The following is a 15,584-nucleotide window of genomic DNA, read 5'->3' on the forward strand; positions in this document are numbered from 1 at the left end:
AATCACAACCTGTTATTGTTTAACAAAGATTAGACTTTAAAAAATTCGCTAATCTACTCACTAATCTGTTTTCTCACTTTATTCCCTCATTAACAATAAATAGCTTTGTAGCTTCCAGAAGAGCCAAAACAAAGTATGTAGGCGAGGCCACCGCCAAGGGCTAATAATTTCATAGCAGCAGCAGCTAAATTCAATCAACATTTAAATCTATAGGCATCTGCTGCTTCAATTCAGAACTTTAACCCATTGTTAGATTTCCCCCACGTTCAGGCCTAACATCATATATAATTCAGAACTGAAAAATAAATCTCTCATTGACAGATTTCCTAGTTATTCTATTGTTATTAATACTTTATAATTGTGTTTATAAAGGAAAATCTATAGTAAAGAATAACATGATATTAGGTGAACAGAGTAAAATGTTTGAGTATTTTATCCACCCATCTATTCTAACCAATATTCGTTGAGTCGAACTATACATCAGTTACTGTACTAAGTATTAGGACCCAAGGAAGCGAAAGGATTAAAATGTGGTCGTGGACTCACCTTGTGTTAGCCACTGTAGTTGTTTTCAGACACAGTCCCTGGCCTCAAGAAGTTCAAAACCTAATTATAAAGATAGAAAGTAACAATTATTTACAAAATATTTTAATCCCTACATTATCTTTCAGATATATGCTGGCACCCCATTTTTTAGTGGGGATTGAGACAGAGGAGAAAAAGCAAGCTAGTTAATGAGAAACTGGTATCAATTTTATGAAATACAATCTTTAATTGAAGTAGTGAAATGCCAAAAACCAACATGGAAATCTCTATTGTTCACAGGCTATAAAGCAGAATATTGACTATTCTTTAAAATGTTGAATTGAGACTAACATGTCCACCATAAAACGGCTAAATTGCCTTCTTACAACATCAGTTTCATTAAGTCCAATAAACATCTTGGTTTGTTCCTTCCTACAATTACATAACACATTTCAGAAAATCCATCCTTTGGTCTTTAAATAAAGAATGTCCCTAAGTTGTTAAGGGGAGCACTTAAACCTTGGCAGCCAAGTTAAAGCAAATCCTTGTCTATCCTACTCACTCTGGGACAAATCTGCATGGAAAATTCCAGCTTATAAGCATTACATTTATGTTTAAGAATTTCATAATTAATTTAACAAGATTCACACCTCTGAGACATATAAAAAGGCACAATGTCTTAATTTCTCAACAGAATCATTTGTATAAGATTTGAAGTCTACCTTAATGATTCATTTTTGTATTGTTTGTTTTCACAATTGCTTTATTTTGTTTAGCACATTTTTTTCTCAACTCTTTTTAACATATTAAACTCTTAGCCCCCCTTCAATTCCCAGCGAAGTTGTCATCTCGTAGGGCAAGATTTTTGACATCCTGCCCCTCTAAGTTTTAGTTAGATGAATCTCCTAAATGCTCCAACAAGCTCTGCATCCTTCCCTATCACACGTTATCACATCACCCTGTGTCGGAGAAAGTGGCTAGCTGTTCACCAAAACATTTCCCTTTTCCTCCTGTTACATAGCCAAACTACATTTTGTAGTTAGATGTGACTGCATTCCTCACCATGGAATACAGTCTTAAGACCATCTTGCATATGATCCTCATTCTATGTTTCTTACCTATAGGTTAAATCCTTAAGGACCTGAAGGAGGAAAGGTCCAAAAGATGAAAAGAACACGATTCTCCAGCCACAGCTTTCAGGATCACCCCTCACTTCCACTAATAAGGTCTATTCACACTACAGTGTTATATAGATGACCGTTCGTCACCTCACCCTGACTAGGACATCTATTGGCACTGCGTTTTATGTAAATGAGAATTAAATTTCTGTTCTTTAAGCCATTAAAAGGGTGGGTGTTTATTACAGCACTTAGCCTGTTTGGTTTGTTAGATTTCCCTCATTAGATTGTAAACTACGGTACCCTGTGGATACAGCAACTAGTTTTGTCTTGTTTGAGGTTTTAGCTGAGCCCTTGAAACAGAAAATAGCATACACTTACCATCCCTCACTCTGGTTTTTAAAATATCTTGAATCTTATGTGATAAGATGTATCATGAAAATTTCATAGGAACTATTATTCTAAATACAGTTATTCCTTTGGGAATAGGGAACATAAGGCTTCATTTAGCATGGGTTCCAAAATATCTTTTGGTAAATACCTAAAGGTAAAATTTGATTTTGCTTAAGAGCTCACAGCAAGTAGAACACATCAAAATATGTTTGTAAAACTGTTCTTATAGGCCTCTATTTGCAGGCTTTCAGTAAGACGCTGAGAGCATTGCACAACCTTAGTCAGAAGTAATGGGCTTGGAAGCTCCTTGCTGCAGTCGTGGTGATTTGGAGTGTCCTTTGACCCTCTACTGGGATTTAATGCCAATGGAGAGAAAATGAAAGGTAATTTTCTTTCCTTTTCAAAACAATAACCAATCACAGAATCCAAGACCTTCTGCTCTTCTCATATTACAATGAAACAGCTTTTGAAGTCTAGACAAAAATAGAGACATCTGACAAGCAATATCAAATCTCAGTCAGCATGCCTCCATGTATTCATTACTGACACTTGTCTTCCTTTCCCCTAGAGTCAAACACACTCTATTCAATGATTCCTTTTAGGCAAACAACCACCTGTTTGGGGCCACTTCCTAAAGGTCTCTCCGTAAGTCTCACCCTCACCCATCTGTCTCTCTTTACTATTTTCCACTTGCTGGTTAAGTTTAGTCTTGCTTGGCAGAACTCAACTTTCAGAGATTTACCTCCTTTACTTTCAGCACTGCTTAAGCAAGGGACTTTAGTGGAGATGATCAGATCTCCTGGCTTCCTTTCTGAGGAATGAAGAGAAAACTTTTGCTGCTAGACATGCAACTGCGTTTTGACCTGAAGTAGAAAATCCTCAGTCTCTATTCCATTACTCATTTAGATGATTGCTGAATAGCACCTTTAGGCTAGATTTTATGGTTGATTTAATAAATTTGTAGTTCACTCACATTAATGTCAAGATATATTAATAAAGCATTTCTCTAGTGTCAGGCAAACATGTGTTGAATTTACTAGTCGAAGACATTTCTTACAGGTTTTCATAGACAATTTTAGACTAAATTTTTTTTGTGTGTGGTTTGCCTCTCAGCCACAACTGCCTTTCTTTTCAGAGTACAAATATCAGTCTAGTTATCTGTCGATCCGGTAGAGGAGACAACAGAAACTATTTAACATCAGTGAGAAATAGAAAAAAAATGTAATCCTTTCTAAGCCATGCATAATGTCTAGGTCAACTGAGCTTTCTCCACTGTGATTAAAAACAGCAAATTATTAAGAAGTCCCCCCTTTTTTTTTTCTGGAGATTGAGAAAAAATAGATGATAAATTCTCATGAACAGAACAAAATGGATTTTCAGCAAGTAATTTGGCTGAAGAAGGCAGACCCCAGTTCATGGAACATGCTCAATTTGGAGGAGAGAAAGAAATGAACAAGGAGGGAATAACGATAAGGGTTCTTTCATTTCCCAGCTGTCTGCCAAAATTCAGACTGGTTGTTACGACTGAGGAAACTGTAAGAGCTGAAGTTCATAACTTTAAAGGGAAGATCTGTCCATGCTGGGGCACAATCTGACAAGGTACAGTTTCTAGTATTTGTATATGTTTTTGAAGCCTGGGCAACATGGCAAGACCCCATCTCTACAAAAAATACAGAAAGCTAGCTGGGCATTGTGGCATGCACTTGTAGTCCCAGCTAGTCAGGAGACTAAGGTGGGAAGATCGATTGAGCTCTAGAGATCAAGGGTGCAGTGAGCTGTAATGGTACCACTGCACTCCATCCTGGACAACAAAACAAGACTCTCTCTCTCTCTCTCTCACACACACACACAGACACACAGACACACACGTATCCTAATACATATGTGTGTATGCATGAAAAGTTTTGAAGGCTTCAATTCACTTTGGTCATAAACCCAGTTTTCCACCTTCACAGAAATAACAAACATTTCAGAAATAGCCTTTCATTTAGTGTATCTTCCATTAAAAGAGTATAATCTTCTATTTTCTAACTGGAATTATCTAGATGATATATATTGTATATTCTTACACAAAAAATATTTGGATTTGCTCAGAATAATTTTTTATCTTTACTATATGGCATCCCTTCTGTCATAAACTGAAATTTCCAAATGTTAATGTGACTCATGAGTATTTTATAAAATATAATAATAAAAATATTTCACACTTGAAAAAGGTATTTCAACAGAAACACTGAAATTTATTATACATAATATATAGCAATGATTTTCACTCTATTTAAACTAGAAAAAATTTACTTCCTATCAATTTTATTTCTGCTGCTAACCCTATTCTATGGCATCCCTCAAAATTCTGATTATCAAAATAACATGTAATTTTGAAACAGATTCTCATTAGTGCAAGCAACTGTGACTTTTTAAAGTAGCTTAAAATTACATATTAAAGAGATTTCATTAGGGAGCTTTCATTCTCTTTCATTTAGAATTGTTTGCACATACTTCTCATTAGTCATTGTACTCAAATTTTCAGATTCAAGTATAAAGATAGTCCTTTGCATTACCTTAAACACCAGGTAAGCAAAATTCCAGGAAAAAATAGGTTTTGAAATACCTAAAGGTACCTGTCTTATGAGACTGTCAAGTCCCTTTTTCATGTGCAGTTTGTACAATAGAAAGCCAAGACAGATGAATAAGAGAGTGTGATTTTAAGCTTTGCTTGGCAAACATGTTAGATTTCTTAAGTGGCACAGCTTGTCTTCCTTCCCTCCCTCCGTGCTTCTCTCTCTTTCCCTCTCTCTCTCTCTCAACCTTGTTCTAATGGCATCCCTTATAGATTTCTTGTGAAATAGATTGATTTGGAGCGGTGTTAACAACAACAACAACAACAACAAATACTACTGCAACCCACATTGCAGCTAACAATATATAAAATGGCAAATAAATTGTACCTCTCATGACTAAAGAATGAGAGGATTTTTTTGGGGTGTTGTGTTATGTTGTGTGTGTGTTTGTGTATGTATGTGTGTTTCCATGTGACACCATTAAAAGAACAAGCAGGACTTCTTGGAAACCTGAGTCCTTTTGTCCCAAGTAAATTAAGAGATAATTTAAATTAAAAAAATCAAAATATAATGCGCTTATGGAAAAGTACATAAGTAATGAATCATACAAAAGAAACACCAGGGTAAACATCACCCACGTCAAGATATAGAACATTTCTAGTAATACAGACTTCACGCTTACTCCAAACTTACTTTTTCCTCCTCACTACAGGTAAACAAACACTATCTTGACTTCTAACCTATAGTTTAGAGCTGCCTTGAACCTTATGTAAATGTAATCAAGTATTACATGTTATTTTGTGTCTGCCTTCTTTCTTTAACATTAAGGTTGTTGGTTACATTCACGTTATAATTTGTCAAATATCTGAATATACAGTACCACATTTTATGTATCTATTCTATTGCTGATGGACATTGGGTCATTTCCAGTTTAAAGCAATTACAAATAATGCTGCAATAAACATCCTTGTAGATATTTCTTGGTATGCATGTTGTATATAACGAGGAGTGGAATTGCTGGATCATCTGGTTATGCATATGTTCAACTTCAATAGATAATGCCAAACTGTTTTCCAAAGTGGTTGTAGCAATTATACTTTTCCTGCAATATATGAGTGTTTCTTTTGTGTAAACATCTTTGCCAATAGTTGGTAGAAGTATTTGCCTTGAAAGTCCGAGTTAGGTTAGTGAAAGAGGAGAGAGGGAGTGAAGGCTTGGACTAGAAAAGGGAAGACTCCTGACCTAGGATTCAGTTGACTGGTAGAAGAATAATGGTTGTGTCATGAGTGGTAAAGACTCTAATGACATGTTTAAGGATTTTCCCTGGAAGTAGGGAGATCCTTGAAGGGTTGCAGGATCTAATGAGAGACATGGTATTCTGTGGAATTATGAGAGTGGAAATAACCTGGTTGCAGAATTTTAGTGCAAAATAAATTGTGTGTGTATGGGTGTGCTGTGTGCATGCATGTGTTGGAGTCTTTTTTACAAGCAAATAAACAAAACCAACACATAAAGTGGAAAGAGTCTCTTTACACATGAAAATCATCAGAAATTCCTAGGGTGGTGAATTAAAGATGACAAGGACCACAGGAGTAGAAGCTAGTCATGAAGAACTATTTAATATCAGTCTATTCTAAATTACATCTTATTCTTCTTTTTGTAATACATTTTGAACATGGTATGTATCAGAAGAGATGGGAATACAATTCTACTATTTTCAGGTATGAGGAATTTTCCATAGGTGTTTACTGAGCTGTTTTAGTAAGTGAGTGCTTTATAAGGTAATAATTTTATGATGATCACATAGAAGGTGCTTTTGAAAAAAATACCCTCTAGAGTCAGGAAAAATCATTGAATTTTATAGTTGAAAGAGATCTTGAACAACATCTAATTAAACCTCATTTCACAGATGAGGAAGTTGAGGTGCACAGTTGCTCAGTGATTTGGTTGGGTTAACATAGTAGTTAACTGCAGCTATAGAAGAATCTAGGCCTTTTAATCCAGAGACATTCATCACAAATTCATTTTATTAAATAAACACTGAAATTTTATTAATTCACTTTTTTTACCTGGTCTATTCCTACACATCCTTCAGAACTCATTAGGGTTATCTACTACAAAACGTCCTCTCTGATCCCTTTTCTCCTTAAATCTATGTGAGATGCTTCTATTATGTCTTAACACCTTATAATGATTTCTATTTTGTAGTTGTCCATATGGTTATCTCTTTGCCCACTATACTGAAAAACCAGAAGATAGGAACTGCTTTTATTTTTTTCTGTTTTTGTCCTCAGCATTTTGCATAAGCCTAGCATACAGTGATAAATGGTAAATATTTTTTAAATGAATAAACAAATCAAAATCTGTTTCTTTATTATTTTGCTATGCACTCAGGTGGATGTGAAATATATTACTTTACCCATTAGATTGCTTTTTGGGCTGTTCATTGATATTTCCATTTCTCATCTTTCCAGGAACATGGTCAAAGTGAACTTCCTTGTGCCTTTGAAATTAGTGTGACTGTGTAATTTGAGCAGAAGTATCACATGTCACTTGCATATAGAAGCTTTTACTAGCCAGTGATAATTTGCCCCTTCCTCCCTCCTGGCCCAGTGATGTTCGAGACTTTCTGAGTGAGGACAGCATGAGAAGAATATGTAGCCAATTGTTATGGTTTGAATGTGTCCTCCTAAGTTCATGTGTTGGAAATTTATCCCTATCGTAACAGTACTGGGAAAGTCAGACCTTTAAGAGGTGATTAGGTCATGAGGGCTCTGCTCTCATTGGTAGATTAATGCTTTAATTGTGGGAGTGAGTTAGTTATTGCAGGAGTGAGCCCTTGATAAAAAGATGAGTGATATGGTTTGACTGTGTCCCCACCCAAATCTCAACTTGAATTGTATCTCCCAGAACTCCCGCATGTTGTGGGAGGGACCCGGGGCAGGTGGGTGAATCATGGGGCTGGTCTTTCCCATGCTATTCTTTTGATAGTGAATAAGTCTCATGAGATCCAATGGGTTTATCAGGGGTTTCCGCTTTTGCTTCTTCCTCATCCTTTTTCTCTTGCAGCTGCCATGTAAGAAGTGCCTTTCACCTCCCGCTATGATTCTGAGGCCTCCCCAGCCATTCTCAGGTATGTCTTTATCAGCAGTGTGAAAACGGACTAATACAATGAGTTAGCCCCTTTCCTCTCTCTCCTGCTCTTCTGAATTCCACCATCTGATGACACAGCACAAAGGCCCTAGGAGGACACTAACACCTTGACATTAAACATCCTAGCCCCCAGAACTGTGAACCAATAGATTTCTGTTCTTTACAAATTATCCTGTCTCAGGTATTTTGTTATAGCAGCATACAATTTACTATGACACCAACCCATGATAGATCATGATAGATAGGTGGTGTGATTGAGAAATAGAACTATGTTATTCCAAGTCGCAAAGATTTTAGAGTTACTACTGTCTCATAATCCAGTGCATCCTGACTAATTAATAGGATGAGACTTTGGGGACTGTTGGAGAGACTGAGCCTATTCTGCATGTGAGAGAAGCCTGAACCATAGAGTTCAGATGTTGAACTGTCATATATAGCTTCAAAAATGGATCTCAAAGATTCTTGTCTCCTGGCATTCATACACTTGTGTAACCTCCTCCCCTTGAATGTGGGCTGGACCTAGTGGCTTGCCTCTAACAAAAATAATGCTGCAAAAGTGATGGCAAGTTGTCAATTAGATTATAAAAAGACTGGCTTCTTTCTTGCTTGCCATGTCACATTCTGTCTCCTGGAGCCTTTGGTCTGGAAAAACCCAGTTGCCACATGATGAGTAGCCCTATAGAAGGGTCCATGTGGCAAAAGGTTAATTTCTTTGGCTTACAACAGAGAGTACTGAAGGCTTGTCAACAATCCTGTGAATGAGATAGGAAGGGGTCTTCTGAGCCTTACCAAAAGCCATGTTGCTGAACTTGAGAGTAGATCTTCCTTCATTTGGTCCTTGAAATGACCCCAGTCCTGGCTGGTACCCTGATTGCAGTCTTGTGAGAGGTCTTGGGCAAGAGGCACCCAGCTAATGAAGCTACCTCTACTTGTGACCTACAGAAACTGTGAGCTAAGAAAAGTCTGATTTAAGTTGCTATATTTGGGGTAATTTGTAATGCAGCAATAGATAACTAATACATTTTATGAGTATTTCTCTATCTAAGTATACTGTCCCAATATGACAAACACATTTAACATTATGTCAGAGATGCCTGATGATGACCATATCTGAAGTTGAAAGCAATGCTGTAATTCTTTATTTATTGCAGCATTGAAATATGGTGCATTATGTGAACCAAAAGTCACGTAAGAATCAAGTTTATACTTTAGTTTCTTGCATCAATTAATTACATAAAACTTATATCGGTATTAGCAAGCATCTGTAAATGTAAATAAGGTATAACTAAACGTATACTATTAACAGTAATTAGTATTTAGGATACTGGAATGTTGGGGGTATTTTGTATCTCTTTGATTTTTGCAAATAACAGAAAATTTGATTTGCCCATTGAGGAGAAACATGGGTTTTTATTAGACCATTTTCATATTGCCCCAATATAAACTGATTTCTACTTAAATAGCTAACCCAATTCCTGTACTGCTTCTGAAAAATTTATCAAACTATGATCAAAGGAGTGCAGGGACAGTGTGAGACTGGGACTTTCAGGCTATTTTGAGTCATCTGAATCTAAAAATGAGAGCATGACACCTACACTTTTCCCATAGTTGTTCAATATCAGGAATCTAGGACAGTGTCTGTTCAGTAAATCAGAGAGTTAATGTTAAATTTTATATAGCAAAGAAAAAAAAAAAGCTGTAAGAAAAAAATTATAAAGTGTTGGGAGAAAGCAGGAGTGCAGTTCTCATATAAAAAAAAAAAAAATAAACTCGAGAGCTGAAAATCTTCCACTAGCTATCTTGTGAGAATGCGGTGAAGCCTGAGCCCCAAGCGAGGGACCTGCTTTGGTAGTAGGCTAATGAGAGGCTCAGAAGACAGGTATCCTAGTGATTAAAAGGTTTCTCATAGGTGACTCTAATTGTTTTTACATGTTTGAAGTCAGCCTGGTTTTAATCCCAACAGAAATTTCTAGTGAATATTGCATTTTCTGTGGAAGCAACAATTCACAATTTCCCTTTATTCTTGTTTGTTACTACAAAAGACTCTGTCTCAGAGGGCTTTGATTAAGATGATGAGACAAAGAATAAAACAAATAGAGAGTCCGTTAAATGCCTGCCTGAAACCGGAGCCGCACTGCTTAATATGAAAGACTCTTCAAAACCAATAATGAAATAATCATCCTTTTGCCATGACTGATAAGAAAATGAAGGCCAGATGTAGATTTGGGAAAACTAATTTACACTGGAGGAGGGAAGAAGGGGAAGAAAAGCAACTACAGAAAATCAACTGTTAATAAATATCAGAGACTGCAGAGAAGTCACGAGATAAGCTGCAGCATATGTTCCTCCAGCTAGAAAATGGCAATCATTTCTCTGAGAAGAGAAGCTGATAAGGTCCCCTCCCCTCCACCATGCAATCATTTTGCATTTTATATTATTTGAAAAGAGGCTGATTATTTTCCTTTGAATGAAACCAGATTGATTCACATTTACCTGTCAACAAAATATTCAAATCCTCTGTTTTGCTTGTGTATTTAAAGGCATATGACCTGACTATGAAATTCCTTATACAAACGTTCAGTTAAATGTAAGTAAATAAAAATGAGTGACCAGCTTGCATTTTAAATATTTTATATTTTTATTTCTGGTAGCAAATTATGCTAAATTAGAATCCACTGATTGATAAATATGAGTGATATGGAGTAATGAATTGAGGTCCTGAATATTGCTTTACTCAAGGTCAGATACAATCTTTAAAAATCATATGCAGAGGAAAAAGCTGCATGTGAACATGATAATTATGCTATTTGAAGCCTATTTTAAGGGGGTAAATACAACATATAATCTCCTCCTGTTTTGTAAACTTGGATAAATGTGTAAGTACACTCATGCAACACTTGATGATAGGAATACATTCTGAGGAACATTTTGTCAAGCGATTTTTCACTGTATGCACATCACAGAGCATACTTACACAAATTTAGGAGGTATAGCCTACTACACACCTAGGCTACATGGTCTAACCTATTGCTCCCAGGCTACATGACTGTATATCATGCTACTGTATTGAATGCTGTAGGCAGCTGTAACACAATGGTAAGTATTTGCATAGAAAACATACAGTAAAATAGGATCTAAAAGCTAAAAAATGGTACACCTGTGTAGGGCACTTAGCATGAATGGAGCTTACAGGACGGAAGCTGCTCTGGGTGAGTCCATGAGTGAGTGATGAGTGAACGTGAAGGCCTAGGACATTACTGTGAACAACTGTAGATGTTATACACAATGTAAACTTTGGCTATACTAAATTTATTTTAAAATACTTTTTCTCAATAATAAATTAACTTTAGATTACTATAACTTTTCTACTTTGTAAACTTTTAAAAAATATTTTGACTGTTTTGTAATAACAGCTTAAAACACAGACATATTGTACAGCTGTACAAAAATATTTTATTTCTTTATACCCTGATGAGCTTTTCTGTATTAAAAATAATCTTTATACCTCAAAAATAGTTTTTGTTAAAAACTAAAACTCAAACACACATATTAGCCTAGGTCTGCACAGGGTCAGGATCATCATTATCACTGTCTTCCACCTCCACATCTTGTCCCCACTGGAAATTATTCAGGGGGAGTAACAGGCATAGAGCTGCCATCATCTATAACAATGCCTTCTTCTGGAATACCTCCTGAATGACCTGCCAGAGGCTATATTATAGTTAACTTTTTGTTTATAGGTAGAAAGAGCACACTCTAAAGTAGTAATTAAAAGTATAGCATAGTTAATACATAAACTAGTAACATATCATTTATTATCACTGTCAATTATGTACTGTACATAATTTTATAGGCTTTACTTTTATAAAACTGGCAGTGCATAGGTTTATCTACACCAGCATCACCACAAACATATGAATAATGTGTTGTGCTACAATGGCTGTGATGTCACTGGGTGATAGGAAACTTCAGTTCCATTATAATCTCATGGGACCACTGTCATATACTTGGTCTGTTGTTGACAAAAGCATGGCTATGCAGCACATGACTGTATTGCTCTATCAAGTAGAGATAGACAAGAGGAATGTGCAAAGGCAAATAAGAAGTGAGCAGCTGGTCGATATACTTTTATGGGTTTGACTTTACTTGTTGAAACAGGGCGCTGGGATCCTGAGTGACAGCGGGACAATAGTTCTAATAGCACATTGTATATTATCTCTTAATATTATAAATATATTGCTTATTACTCAAAGGGGATATGGAACAAAATGCTTCTCTGGGCATCAATGCAATTGGGTTCTAGTATGGATTCTATAGCTTATAAAGTTTGTATCTTTAGTAAATCAGTGACATTTTTTGTTTTAGTTATTCCATTCCACTAAGTGACAGAGTCAAATAGTATTATCAAAGAACAATTCAACCCTGTGTGTGTGTATGTGTGTGTGTATACAGATACATATGGTGTATATATATATGTATGTGTGTGTATATATATATTTATATGAATACATATATACATGTGTGTGTGTCTGTATATATATATACACACTTATACATACATACCCATATATACAACTTTTAAAACAAACAAATTATTAAGCTGACATGGTGTTAGCACTCAAAGATATGAAAACTTGAGCATAAATCTCAGATAAAGAAAGGTAACTTATGTGGAATCTCAACTTCAGCATGCTATTTAAGTAATTCACAAACAACATATAGTTGAAAACATATGTTTGGAAAATAAATCAAAATATTCTGTGTGTGAAATACAGAATTGATACTTTAAAAGATGAAACATGCTTTGGGTGATAGAAGCTGTGTTCACTATCAACAGAATATCTAGTTTATTCTAAATACAGGCGAAATGGTCATATCCCTAGTAAGCCAATGGGAAGGTATTTGTTGGGGATTAAGTAGGGACTATGCTGGTCTCTGTTTCAGTATGTTTTTCAGTGTGTTGATATTAATACAAAGTTTTGAAATTTTGGTACTTTTCGTTAAATTCTTGGTTTTATTTTCCTCAGTTCATCACACAACTTGAAACCTTTCATGTGAATGGAGCATTCGCTTCCCACAGAGTCTGTGGTATTGTTGCTTTTAGTTAGACACTAGTAGTGTTCCTCAGCCATCTACATTTTAAAATGCAAAAAAAAAAAAAGTATATACAAAGACAATTTTAGGAAGTATATATAGGCTGTAAATTATTTATAGTGCTTAAGGACTGAAACAGCTACAGGCTGTCAGAGTAAGAAAAGACAATCACCTAAAATGTAGGGTTGCAAACAGAGTTGTAGGCTGGTCATAGTTTCATTATTATTAAATACAAATGCTACATAAATGCTGATATTTAGAAAATATTTTAAAAATCTGAGAATTCTGAACTCTCCTTCTCTTACTAAATTATTTTGAAGAATTAAAAGATAAAAGGCTGTACAGTTTGGAGGGTAGTCCTCTGGACATAAAGATGGGGAGGCTGAGATTCTGGCCCATGTCTGGCCGCTTGTTACTTATGTGAGGACTTAGCATACCTGACCTTCAATGTTGTCATGTGAAACATAAGAGAATTATCTGCCCGTAAGAATAAATATGTGGGAGCACATTGTGAAAATCATACGATCCAAAACATGAGTAATTACTATTACCAATATTTTAAGGTTTCTTCCTACTTCCTGGGACATGGTGTGAAATTATGTGAAATAGTCATATCTGATCAAGCATACATTTTTGGTTCCATCCATCAATTCATCCATCATCCATCTAATTAATCATTTTATATTTATGAAACACCACTCTTAAGTAAATCACAAATCTCATTGCTCTGAAATAATTCAGAAATGAACAACACAGTATCTCTGCCTTGATATACCTTTTAGTTTAATGGAGACGCTCATCTCTTAAGGTACCAATGTTGTGTTCGTACACTCTTTCTTTTATAAGGAATGATTAAATAATTTTGTTCTAAAGTTAGACAGGTCTAGGATTCTAATCCCATCCCTACTCTATACGGTTATGCCATTTTAAACAAATAACTTTATTTTTCTAAGTCTTATTATCCTTACAGGTAATATGCACTCAAATAGTACTTAATTCATAGGGTTGTTGTGAATATTAAATGAAATCATGTATGCAAAACACCTAGCATATTTCCTGTCTTGTAATATGTATGCAATAAATAAATATTCACTATTTTTCTTTGGTCTTTTTCTTACCCTAATCTTTATGTCTCTCCCCCTAAAAAAGAGCAAAGCAACAACTGATAAGGACCTGGCATGCTACTTATCTTTCAGATGTCGGTGTTGCTACCCACTGGCCTGGCCCTCACAGCTGATTCTTGCTATTCTCCTGTTAAACATAAACAATTTCATGGAATATCAATATCAGACAAGGTCAATCTTTGACCATGATAGATCTAGACACAAACAAGATCACTCCCTAATCATGTCTGAGAATAGACAAAAACATAACAACATTGTCAAAACCGAAAAATGACCAAACATGCCCCAACATAGTTAATATGTGTAATTGTTACTTCTATACCAATTACAGTTTTACCTCACTCAGCCTTTCTTCCTTCTGAATAAGATTATGGTACCAAATGGTAGCGTTATCTTCACTTTCTGGAAGCATCTAATCCAGAGCAAAGCCACACTTCCTTACACTTTCCCCCAAAGCACTGCACACAAGCCCAAATCCTATAATATTAAAAAATCCCATCACTTCCTTACTAAAGTTTCCATAGTTCCCCACGGCTTGTGTTCTCCCATGCTGCAATGTGCACTAAACTCAACTTCTTTGACTGGTGGTCGTCTTCAGCTGGAGTGCATTGGCACTGTTATGCACCTGTCATCTGTGTTGTCTCCACATGTCATGATTTTGAGATGTCTCACTCTGTCGCCCAGACTGGAATGCAGTAGCACAATCTCTGCTCACTGCAACATCTGCCTCCCGGGTTCAAGCGATTCTCCTGCCTTAGCCTCTCAAGTAGCTGGGATTACAGGTGCGTGCCACCACACCCAGATGATTTTTGTATTTTTAGTAGAGATGGGGTTTCACCATATTGGCCAGGCTGGTCTCGAACTCCTGACCTCAGGTGATCTGCCCGCCTTGGCCTCCCAAGGTGCTGGGATTACAGGCATGAGCCACCATGCCCAGACTATTTTTCTTTTCTGCTGGATTAATCTTCCAGTGTACTGTGGCTTCCTTTCCCTCTCACCACTCCTTTCATGTTTCAGATACTGAACAAATGATTTTTGAATGAATGAATGTTCCTTTTCTATATTTCTACTTTTTATCTTTCTTCTTTATGATAGCCCCAGTCCACACAAGCTTCAGGAAAATAATTGGCTCACCGCTCTATCAGACATTGAGCAGGGAATTGCATAGCATCAAGCTTTTTGATACTGGAGTCTCTCAAGACTTTGGCAGGACTAATCTAGAAAAATAATAATTTTAAGTAGGTGCTGTGCAGTGAAAGAACACAGAAAGACTACTGGGAATTTTTAACTGTGTATAAGGGGGTAAAAGTGTGCATTTAGGTTTACTTATATTTTCTATAATAAAATGTAAGGTTTATATTTTTTAGTCTTTTAAAAATATCTGGTTGAGCTCACTTATTATTTTAACTTCACTTAGCACTGTGGCTTTGCATTTCTTTAACCTTTCATCGTTTTCACTGGGAGATTTTTAGGTTATAAACACACATGTGCAATTAGCTAGGTTGAAAACATACATCATCAAATCAAATCAAACTTAGAACATAAGTTTGGTTAATTTTTCTACCCTAAGTGTCCATCCAAAGTTTCACTGGAAATTCAGCCTTACGTGAGCAATT

At 36.0% G+C, this 15,584-nt stretch overlaps 1 protein-coding gene across 45 annotated transcripts in view; it reads right to left on the reverse strand.

Annotated features, from left to right (window-relative positions):
- PTPRD (protein tyrosine phosphatase receptor type D) overlaps window positions 1-15,584 on the reverse strand; it is a 2,329,646-nt gene that overhangs the window by 873,606 nt on the left and 1,440,456 nt on the right. For all 45 annotated transcript variants that reach the window (XM_017949398.3, XM_017949394.3, XM_017949399.3 and 42 more), the window contains one exon: window positions 547-606. The gene's annotated coding sequence lies outside the window, so the exon portion shown is untranslated. The remainder of the gene's footprint in view (window positions 1-546; window positions 607-15,584) is intronic.

Source organism: Papio anubis, chromosome 13 (assembly GCF_008728515.1).
Source record: "Papio anubis isolate 15944 chromosome 13, Panubis1.0, whole genome shotgun sequence".
NCBI classification, from domain to species: domain Eukaryota; kingdom Metazoa; phylum Chordata; class Mammalia; order Primates; family Cercopithecidae; genus Papio; species Papio anubis.